This window comes from Camelus dromedarius, chromosome 13, assembly GCF_036321535.1.
Source record: "Camelus dromedarius isolate mCamDro1 chromosome 13, mCamDro1.pat, whole genome shotgun sequence".
In the NCBI taxonomy this organism is placed as follows: domain Eukaryota; kingdom Metazoa; phylum Chordata; class Mammalia; order Artiodactyla; family Camelidae; genus Camelus; species Camelus dromedarius.
Window position 1 is genome coordinate 12,782,819 of NC_087448.1, and position 11,767 is coordinate 12,794,585.

General features: G+C 38.5%; 1 non-coding gene across 1 annotated transcript; it reads right to left on the reverse strand.

Moving 5' to 3' along the window:
- Positions 1-3,375: 3,375 nt before the first annotated feature.
- On the reverse strand, positions 3,376-3,448 carry TRNAM-CAU (transfer RNA methionine (anticodon CAU)). Its single transcript has one exon. It is a non-coding gene; the product is annotated as a tRNA-Met (tRNA).
- Positions 3,449-11,767: the final 8,319 nt, after the last annotated feature.

An 11,767-nucleotide genomic window follows, 5' to 3' on the forward strand; every position in this document is an offset into this window, starting at 1 on the left:
CTGGAGTCCCTGCTCAGTCTTGAGCAGTCTGGTGTTAGTTATTCCAGGGGAACCCCAGAAATGCTCCTTGATGTCATCCAGCATCCAAAGTCAGCTCTGGATCAGGCTTCCTGTGGTCTGTCGGCTTCTGCTCAGGGGAAGCCACACAAGAGCAGTGAAAGCATTTTCCACTGTCATTAGCAGGTGACCTCGCAAAGCACCAAGAATTCAATTTAGAACAAATTCTCTCTCTCGATCCATCACTCTCTACTCCTCCCTCCATCACTGCCCTCACAAGTAACTTAAGGTCAGATCCAAATGACTGGATAATAAAAACCAAAATCATTGAAATGAGAGAGAAAGAGGCTCATTTAGCATCTGAAATAAATGCTCTTCTGATTACAGTCATCAATGAAAGATACAGCTTTTGGCCAACACCCCAAACCTGCACTCTCCTGTATGATACCTACTGGCCACATGCGGCTATTTAAATGTAAATTAATTTAAGTTAAATTAAATTTAAAGCTCCTTTCCTCACTCACACTTGCCAATATCAAGTACCGAAATGTTCACATGTGGCTAGTGGCTACCATCTTGGATGGTGCAAACCTCGGTGCATAAAATTTAGTAAAATAAGAAGCTGTGAGTTTTGAGTATTTATTACCACTATTTTCGATATAATATTTAATGATAAATTTACACGATTTGATTTTTAAATAGTGACAGTGCTTAACACCCAGCACACAAAATTCCTAAAAAAGAAAGCATGGACCCCAAAGCCAGCTCCTGCACGCCACTGGAACATTTCCATCATCGCAGAAAGTTCTATTGAACAGTGATGCCCCAAATGACGTACCAAGTTACCAGTGTGGTGATAGAAGTATTCAGAATAAGGATAAGACACACCCTATCCCTAAATTGATAGCAAGGATAAAAGACTTTGAGGATCGTAATCTCTCCATCAGTCCTTCCCTCTCTTGGACCTAAACCAAATTCCCTGCCCCTTCTTTGCAGGAGGGACGCACACTTAATTGTTTTAGGGTATCCTCAACCTCTCAGATGCTTTGCAACAAACGCTCGCCTCCATCGTCTGACACACTCCATAAACCTCTTCTTCCCTCATTTCCTCTCTTTCTGACTGTAAACCTGTTTCTTTTTTTTTTTTCTAACTTCATCATCACAGTAAGGCCCGAGGCCCGTGATTATCCAAGTCACCTTTCCAATTCACCAGCATCCCTGGCGTTTTGCATAGAATTCAGGACAATGCCGCAGGCTGAAACCTCCCCAGAAATTTATACAACACCATAATGTTCTTCTGATTCCCCAGGCATTCTTCCCTTGATTGGAGCCTGGGATCCGTTTGCTTTCTCCAGATACCAGAGCTTTTTCGCCTGGGTCAGAGAATTCAGAGTGAGGTTTGTTTTGGAATAGAAAAAGCACACAGAAGACTCTTTCTTGTCGGCAGATCCAAGACAGAAGCTTCTTTTCTTTCCTCTAAGAAGAATATGCTCAAGAGAATACTCGCAGGAGGTAATGCCAGTGACTTTCGCTTTTATTTTGGCTCAAACTAGCGAATGACATTTAGCTCTGGAGATGAGTGCTTCCAGGAGTAGGGCCAGGGCAGGGATTGGTGGTTCTAGAGTGAAACTTCATAACGCTCGCGGTGCAGCAGAAAACTCCAAGGAACTTTTACAAAACACCAGAGCCCTAGACCCACTCTCAGAGAGTCTGATTTAATTAGTCTGGCCCTACATCAACATTTTTTAAAAAATTATTTTAAAATGTGGTAAAATACACATAAAATAAAATTACTTTATTAGCCATTTTTATATGTGCAAGTCAGTGGCATTAAATACATTCACATTGTTGTGAAACTATCACCACCATCCACCTCCAGAATTCACCTTGCAGAACTGAGGCTCTAGACCCATTAAACAACTCTACTCTCATCTCTCCTCCCTGCCAGGGGCTGTCGCTATGCATCAAACTACTCTAGGACCTCCTGTAAGTGGAATCATACAGTATTTGCCTTTTTGTGACTGGCTTATTTAACTTAGCATATTGTCATCAAGGTTCATTCATGTGATAGCATGTGTCAGAATTTCTTCCTTTTTAAAGGCTGAATAATATTCCATCATTTGTGTCTACCATATTTGCTTATTCATTCACCTGCTGATGGACACTTAGGTTGCTTCCAGCTTCTGGCAATCGTGAGTAACGCTGCTATGGACATGGGCGTGCAAGTATCTGAGTTGTTCCTACTTTCACTTCTTTTGGGTATACGTCTCCAAGTGGAATTGCTGAATCATATGGTAACGCTATGTTTAATTTTAGGGGGAGCCATCCTACTGTCTTCCACAGCAGCTGCACCATTTGACATTCTCACCAACAGTGCACAAGGGTTCCAATTTCTTCACATCTTCTCCCACACTTGTTATTCTCGTGTTTCTTTTTTTTTAATAGTAGCCATCCTAATGGGTGTAAGGTGAAATCTCATTGTGGTTTTCAAGCATCAGTATTTTTAAAAAGCTCCTCAGGTGATTCTAATTTGCAAACAAATGCGAGCCATAGCTTGAGGGAAGCTATGGGCAAAGTAGGCAAGGACATCTAGACTACCATGGTGGATGAATTCCATCCTCCAGAGGAACCAAAGGAAGGAGACGTGGCTTTGGCATCAGACAGTTCTACATGAACTTTGGGCAAATCACTTGGCTCCTCTTACTTCTTTCCCTGTTTATGAAGGGAGGCGAGGAAACTGTCTTTGACAGCTGTTGTAATTATTACTTGGCATGTAATTGTCATGGGAGGTTAGAGTTTTTAGAGATGCAGAACATCACATCTCATCTCTGAAACTGAGAGATGAGGAAACTGAGCCCTAACAAGAACACGGGATTTTCCTGAAGGTTTTTCTTGATTTGTCAGCACCTAAATTAAAACCCAGGATCTGCTGACATTTCTGTTTGTGCTGAACAGTCCTCTTATCCGGGACTCCCTGGAGGAATAAGAGGGTAGAACAGGAACCGCCCCCCCCCCCCATTTCATCTTTACAGAGACATCAGTGACTAAGAATTGGTTAAGTATGACCACCTGCTCAAGATGATGTTTAAATTAAAGCTAAAAGCATTCAAGACAAGTCCAATAATGGACTGTCAATCTTCAGCCTGCAGGTAGAAGGTAGGGAAGACTGTTCAACCTGGGGAAATAAAGCATAATCTTCTTTACCATTATTCTTCATATCAATAATAATAATACCATCTTATTTACCTATATTGCTACCTCTCTCTCTTCTTTTTTACGATGATAGTTTTGTGACTTTGTTGTTTTCGTTTATTTGTTTGTGTCTGTTTTTTGTGGGGGAGAGGGGAGGTAATTAGGTTTATTTTTAAATTTTTTTAATGGAGGCACTAGGGATTGAACCCTAGACCTCATGCATATGAGGCACGCACTCTACCACTGAGCTATATCCTCCCCTCTGTTTTTTTCTTTTTCAAAGCACTCCTATGAGTATGTTCTCATTGGATCCTTGTGACATTCCTGAGAAGCAGTGCATAGAAAGAATTCACCCCATTCTACAGACTAGCGCCACACGGTAGAGGAAAGCTTACTTTCACTTATGCAGTGAAAAGGTAGTATTGCAACTTTCAGGGGTGAGAAATTTCCCGTCTTTTTAAGCGATGTCTTAGTCAGCGTAGAATGCTTTTATTTTAAACAATTTTTAACCTGCCAAGTTGTGTTTCAAAACCAAACTTTCTGTTTCACTGTCTCACACAGACCTTTACTTCTTAACCTCTTGGTCAAGGGCTGTGTATAATCCTTTTTGAGAGATTAACCATATTGACTTCCCCCTACATTATATTAGATGTTAAACATTTAACATTTTATAATAGATAGAAAATTGTAAAACAAAATGAACATTTAATAGTGATCAGACCCACCTAAGGATATGGTTAAGGATACTGAGGTTTTGGAATTTAAGTCTAAGTGGGGCCAAAAGGGAAAGTCAGATACCAGAAAGTGTACCACTTGCAGAGCAAAAATAATCAGAATGAATTTGCTAAGATTCTCTTTCCTTTGCTGTCAGAAGACTTGTCACATCATCAGTCACAAGACTCACGAGAAGGGCCGCGATGGTCCTCATCCCTGTCTTCACAGACCCACCGTGCATCCATGCAGGCACTTGGGGGCAGCTCTACCAGGGCTGCCTACGAAGTCCTGCCTGTCTCCTCCTGGCTGCTCTGAGCAACCTGCCCAAGGATGCTCTACCCTCCCCGAGACTCTGCTCCACAAAGAAATATTCTGGCCGCCAAGGCCTTTCACAGAGAAAGTGCAGCTCTAATGACTCCCTCCAAGGCTCTGCTTGGTCGGGAACCTGAACTGATAACTTCTTAAGGTGAAGAACCTCGTAAGAGCCAATGCACCAGCCTCCTACTAGAAGGGCTTTAGGATTGTTGTTTGGGGAGGTCAACAGCTCCTTTATTTGTAAAACAATCATACTCCCTTCCTGCGGGGTTGTTCTGAGGATTAAGTGAGAAATGCTTGAGAAGGATTCATCACCATGCCTGGTGCGGAATAAGCACTGGTAAACAGCGGTATTGAAGTGTGTGCCTCATCGCCTTAATGAGGCTAACTTTTCTTAAGCCCAACACTAGAGTCACATCTCTGTGCCCCACAGTGCCCAGAGACAGTAGTGCTTCAATAAGTACTCTCCACAGGAGCAAACATGGCTTTGTTCATCACAAGGAGAAGCCAGGGTTGAGAACAAAAATTGTCCGTGGCTCATGTGTGGTGACATAGCTATAATATTTGCCTCTGTCTGGACCTACTTTGCTGGGCCAGGGAAAATAATCGGATGGGAACTAAACTGATGGGGAACTAAGAAGAGTATATCAAAGTATTTGGAAAGTAAAGGGACTATTTAAATATTATAAACAAACAAACAACAACAACAAACCCACTGTTCCACTGCCTCCATCTGTGGGCACAGGTGCCAGCGTTTTACATGGGCATTTTACATGCGCTGGCTCATTCAGTTCTGCCCTCCTTGCAATGAGGTGGGAAAGATCACGTTCCCCATCTGACCAACGATTAGCAATAACAATACCTGACATTCAGTGAGGGCTGCACTACATGTGAATATTGACTCATTTAATCCTAACAGTGGCCCTTTGAAGTGGTGATTTTTTTTTAAAGCTCTTTTGGGGTATAATTGGCACATAGTAAACTGCACAAAATAAAGGGCATACCTTGAAAAGTTTTGGTTCATGTGTACGGTTGTGAAACCATCAAGATGGTGAACGTATTCATGCCCCACCAAAAGTTTTCTTGTGCCTTTTAAAAATTCTCCCTCTTCGTCAAAAAGATAGTAAGAGAATATCATGAACAACTCTACACCCTCACATAAAAAAACATATAAAGAAATAAGTTCCCTTTCCCATCCTGCTCGGTTACCACCTCCCCCACAAATGCCTTCTGTTACTAGAGATTAGTTTGCATTTTCTAGAATTTTATATACACTGAATCATACACATAGGCGCTCTTTGTCTGGCCTCTTTACTCAGCATAATTACTTTGAGATGCACCCACGTTGTAGTGTGTATCAATAATTCATTCCTCTTGACTGCTGAGGATTATTCATCATATAGGAATGCCACAATTTGTTCATTCATTCACCTATTGAAGGACATTTGGATTGTTTCCAGATTTTGATTATTACAAATAATGCTGCTATAAACATTTGTGTACAAGTTTTTGTAAGGACATGAGCTTTTATTTCTCTTGGATAAATGCCTAGGAATAGCATGGCTAGAGCATATGATAGGAGTATATTTAACTGTTAAAGAAACTTCCTAAAGGTTTTCCAAAGTGGTTGCAAAGTCTTACATTCTTACAGCCATGTATGAGAGTTCCAATTCCTCTGCACTATTGCTAATATATGTAACGATCAATTAGAAAAATTTTAGTCATTTTAATAGGTGTGTAGTCGTATCTCATTGTGGTTTTAATTTGCGTGCATCTTCTTTGGTGAAGTGTCTCTTCAAATAGCAGATCACTTGTTTCAAAAAGGGTGGTCCTACTGGAAACCTAACATAGCTATTAACATGTGTTAGCATGTCTCCAAAGAACAAAAACACAAGGTGAGAGTGAAAAGTGAAAAAAAAAATTAAACTGCTTTCAATCAAATGAAAATGTTATAGATCCTGAGCCAAAAAATATTCTTGGGATTAACTTTTTTGACGCTCTAAATTGATCAAGATAAAATTGCTTTTCAAGCTCAGGCTCGGTCTTTTGAAATAGAGGGATTGATTTTTTAAGTGGACATCAAAACTAGACCATATTGTCTTCAAATGATAAAATATTATGGCTGGAAGGCATCTCAGTATGATTAAATTCAGAAGTTGTAAATCTATTTGTGTTCATAACACATTTTCAAATACAGAATTGTGGTTACTATCTTAAGGGAATTGAGTGAGTCACATACATTAAACAAGCCAGCCATAATTGCAACTATAAAGCCAGCTACAGAGTATCAGTGTCTTAGAGAGTGTGTAACGAGCTCTACATGCATGCTCATCCTTCATTCCTGGGTTACCAATTGAAAAGAGCTGTTTACTGCCTTGACCAAGGTATCTTAAGTACTCACGAGGCAAAGTTTTTGTAAATTCTAGAAACGTATGATTTTCTTAGATGGAGGTGTTTATTTTCTTGGATGTAAGGTGTTTATCACTTACTTGCAGCAAACTGCACACCACTCTCGATTTTATCACGTGACCTACTCCACACAACATGCCATGAGAGACTTCCTTGCAGTGAATGAACCAGAAGTTGTCACCAAAGTTCAATTTTAATATTAATTGAAATTTAGCAAGAGTACCAGGGTGCCTGGGCCGGTCGCTGAGAACCATTTGGTCTCAACCCTCTTTTTTGTAGATATGGCCTCGCCTGGGGTCTCACTTTTAGATAAACCAGAACCAGAACGCGTATCTCCTCATGTCCAGGCCAGTGTCCTTTCCATCTCTCCACCTGTTTCTGCCTCAATTAAATTAAATTGTTACTGACATAAAAGGCTGAGTTTAGATGAATTCCCATCTAAATACATAGACAGAAACAACTTTGTTTCACATGAACAGAGCACAGGTTGAGTTATACTTCTGCTCCCAGGATCTCAATAATATGTGATTAGAATTCTCAGATTTCTTTCTACTCAGTTCCTTCGTATTCTCTAGTATGTCGTCTGCCATCATCGCTCTATGGAAATGACTGCTTCCAAAATCACAAATGACCTACTTCTTGGCATAGTTTATGGTCTTTTCTCAGTTCTAAGGTTCCTCTCATGCTCTGTAGCATTTGATGCTTTGTTTGTTTCATATTACTACTTTATCCACATTAGGCTTCTATGATACTAAACTTCCTGGTCCCCTGAACTCTCTACCTTTCCTTGGCTGGATTGCCTTCTCACCTTCTCCACCAATCATTGATGTTTCCTGTTTCTCTGGTTTGTATTATTTCTCTATTCCTTTAAATCATTAAAAGAATTATTTATGTCTTTTAACTTGTTTCAATTCTCATGTTGTTGGGCTTACTTTGGAATCCATGGGGAGCTTTTTCAATGAAAAGACTCATGTGTTCCTTCAATTCTGAGACTTCTTTCCTCCTGGAACTTTTTTCGGCAGGTGTAGGAGCTTGTCCATCTGCCTTCCTTATCCTTTAGTTTCTCTCACACTTTTCATCTCTTTGTCCCTGCATATTTTATTTTTGGTTATTTCTTCAATTCTAGCTTTCATTTTTACTAGTTACCCCTTCAAAGTATATCACCTCGACTTTTTTTTAAACCTCTTGAGTTTTTTCATTTCAATGCCTACATTTTCCTTTTTTTAAAGATTTCTCTTTGCTTTTTTTTTTTTTTGTATCTCCTTTGTCTTCATTCATAATTGTCTGTATCTCTGAAAGTGGGAGATGAAGAGACAGAATTCTACTTAAAATGAGCCTGAAAACTACAATTCCAAAGCATGTAAAAGCAAACACACACATACTCATTCTCATAAGTCAACAAACTCAATATTTGGGAGAAAAACTAACCCCCAGTGAAAAGGAAGTAATAGAAAAATCTCAAAATGACATCATAATTTTAAAAGAATAAGAATTATGAATCAAAATGGACAAATATGAATTTTAAAAACTGAATAAGAAAAAGAACCAGCTATAAATCCTGAAAATTAAAAAAATACTTAACTCATTAATTATAATAAATGATGATAATAAATAATATATACACTTATTAAATGTCTATTATGTGACAGACACTGTTCTAGGTGATGGGAATAAAGTAGGGGATAAAAGAGTCAAAAATCCCTGCCTTCAGGGAGCTTGTTTCTTGTGAGGGGCTATCAGACAATCAGCAAGATAAACAAGTAATATAATATAGGTTAGTTAGTGGCAAGTTCTAATGACAAAAGGAAAGCACAGAAGAGTAGGGGAAGGGTTTGAAGTGTGTGATTACAGTTTTAAGTAAGGTGGTCAGAGCTGGTCTTAACAGAATGACTGTGAGTAAAGATATGGAGGGAATAAGACGTATAATTATCTTGAAGGAAAAACATTCCAGTCAGAGGAGATGGCAAATGCAAGTGCCCTGAGGAGCTTGTCCAGTGTTTTGAGGGATGGCTAGGAGACCAAGATGACTGGAGTGGTAAGAATAAGGGAGACAGTGTAAAGCCTTATGGGCCATTGTAAAAACTTTGGTTTTATTCTGAGTGAGGCAGGAAGCCACTGGAAGGTTTTAGCAGAGATGTGACGTGATAGGGGTTTATGTTGTAACAGGATCACTGTTGTGCTGGGAACAGACTAAAGGGGTTGAGGCAGAAGCAAGGAGACCAGTTAGGAGTCTATGGCAATAATCCAAGTAGGAAAAATGGTGGCTTCTACCAGGCTGGTGGCGATGGAAGTCATGTGAACACTATGGATTCTGATATTTATTCAAGAGGCATATGACAGGAATTGTTGACAGGTTCAATATGAGGTGTGAAGTAAAAAGAGCAGGCAAGAGTGATAGAACATTTTTAAAATTAGTGTAGCTATTTACCGAGATGGAAGAATCAGGCGTGCGGGGGAAGGTGGGCAGCTCAGTTTTATTTGTTTATTTTTTTAAAGTTGAGCTACTGATTAACATCCCAGGAGAAACGCCCAAGGTGGCGTTTTGCTAGACACACCTCGTATTCGGAGGAGAGGTCCAGAACGGAGACACAAGCTGTGGAGCATATAATGTAATTAAAACTGGATAAGATCTCCCAAGTAATGAGTGTAGCTGAAAAAGCGAAGTCCAAGGGCTGCCCTGGAGCATTTCAGTGCCTTGAGGTTGGGGAGATAAGACAGAAAGCAGTCATCTACTTATGGATAACAAACTCTGTGATGGACACCGAGACACAGTGAGTCCATCAGAAGACAATCCTGAGGAATTTGTCAGAATGCAGAGATGTTAGGAAATAAAAGTTATGACATAGAGGACAAATGAAAAGACTTGAACATACATCCACAGAAATCCACCGAGATCATAGACAAACAGTGGAAAAAGTATTTGAAGAAATGACTGGGAAGTTTCCAGAGTTGAAAAGCTAAAGTCTTCAGGTTGAAAATATATACCAAGTGCCTAGCAGAATATACAAAACTATATTTATGTAAATATGTCATAGTAACACTAAAAACATATTTGGAATAAAGAGATCTTAAAAGGCACCAGAGAGTATGAAAGAAAAATTCCCTTCAAGGAAATAACAATTTGATTTAACAAGGCTTTTCATCAGCAAAAATAGATACCAGAAGACAAGAGACAAATATCTTTCAAATCCTAAAAGAAAATGATTTTCAAAGAGGACTCCTATACCCAGCTATCATTCACAAGTGTGAGGGGTTGGTGGTGAAGATACTTTGATATCTAAAAAGATTAAGAGAGTTTACTATCCATATAGTATGAAAAGTGAAATTAGAGAAAAAAGGTAACTTCAAAGAGAATATTAAAATAATTGGCTAAAAAATTAAATACTGGCTGTAGAAAGTGGCTGATACGTGCATGTGTGTGTGTTTTAAGATGACAGTAAGAAGGAAGTGAGAGGAATGAGTTCAGAATATAACTAAAGGATGCTTTATCTGAAATATGTGTAGTTCTGTACAGGAATCATACTACAATAAAGGTGTTAAAAAAAAAAAAGAAAAGCTATATCCTTTGAGGAACACTTGTGACAGTCACAACCCAGAGGGACAAGCTCCCTAAAGGACTGAGATTAACCATAACATTTATGGAGTCCTTCTCCGCTGTGTCTGACCGCCACACCAAGCCAGTTCTGATACAGAGCAAGACCTACGCCATTAGTTATTCAGTCTTATTAGAAAGCTATAGAAATTAAGAAAGCAAAGTGTCTGTGTAGGGGTAGATAAATGAATCAGTGGGGAGGATAGAGAATCTGGGAACAGAAGGAAGTACACAGAGGACTTCACAATTGGGTGTTGAGACAATTGATTTTCCATATGAAAAAATGTAAGCTTTGGTTCCTATATCACACTACATACTATGAACCTCAGATCTACAAATGACCTGAATCTGAAAAAAGGTTAAATATTATATTATAGAAGCATAATTTTATGACTCCAAGGAAGAGAAGGATTTATTAAATAAAAAATAAAAAACAAAAACATGAGAAAAAGTGACAAAGTTGATTAAAAATTAAAACCTTCTGAATGACAAAAAAAAAAAAAAAAACAAAGGTAAAAGAAAAGTCAGAAACTGAGATAAATGATTTTCAACATACATATCAGGCAAATAATTAGCATTTCTGAATACATGAAGAACTTGAATGAGCTGATGTTAAAAAGATAAGCTACTGAAATATTAAAAATTGGGCAAAAGATATGACTGGGCAGTTCACTGAAGAGAAAACCTGAATGTCTAACTGAAGGGTATTTCTTAATTTCCAAATATTTCAGGATTTTGTAGTTAAGTTCTTCAGAGTTTGGATCTACTGTTGTCAAAGAACATATCGTATGTACATTCTATATACAATGCACATCAATTATTTGAAATTTCCAAGTCTTGATTTGTGATTCAGCATAAATGACTCTTTTAATTGCAGCATTTAGATCAGAATATTCTATATTATAGTTGCTCAGTCAATGTTTACTGGAAGAATTAATGCAAAGTCACAAAATAATTTATGTCCTTTTATTTGTAACTTTCCTCTGCCCCTTCGGTCAGAGCATCAGAATCCCCTGCAGTTACCATTCATGTTCTATGCGATACCGTGGGAACACTTGGGAATCTGGCTTCAGTTTGACTTCTGGCACAGCGATTTATGAAATGTCATAAGTTAAACAAATTTTTCAGAGTCTGCTTCCCCTTCTTAAAAATGTGTGCAGAATCTTTTGGGGGGGGCTGGTTATAAGTAGAATTAGAAATAAAATATGCAAAAATGCTAAACAACTTTGTAAGGGCAATTGTGGGACACAATTTCATAAATTTCACCCAGATGTTTTAAATACTATGTGAATTGATAGTTCACTCACATGTTCGTAACGCCTTTTAGATTATTAATACAATGACTTAATTCAGAATAAAATACTAATCTGAGCATGGTTTTAAATAACACCTATGAATGAGAAAAACACACGCATCATTTATGACTACAATTGTGTATTCCTGAGAAGGGTTTCTTCCTTAAGGAATTGATAACAGTAAAATACCAGTAAAGTTCCACAGGAGGAGGAAAAAAATCTCCAAAAAAAAAAAAAAAGATGGAAATTCCTT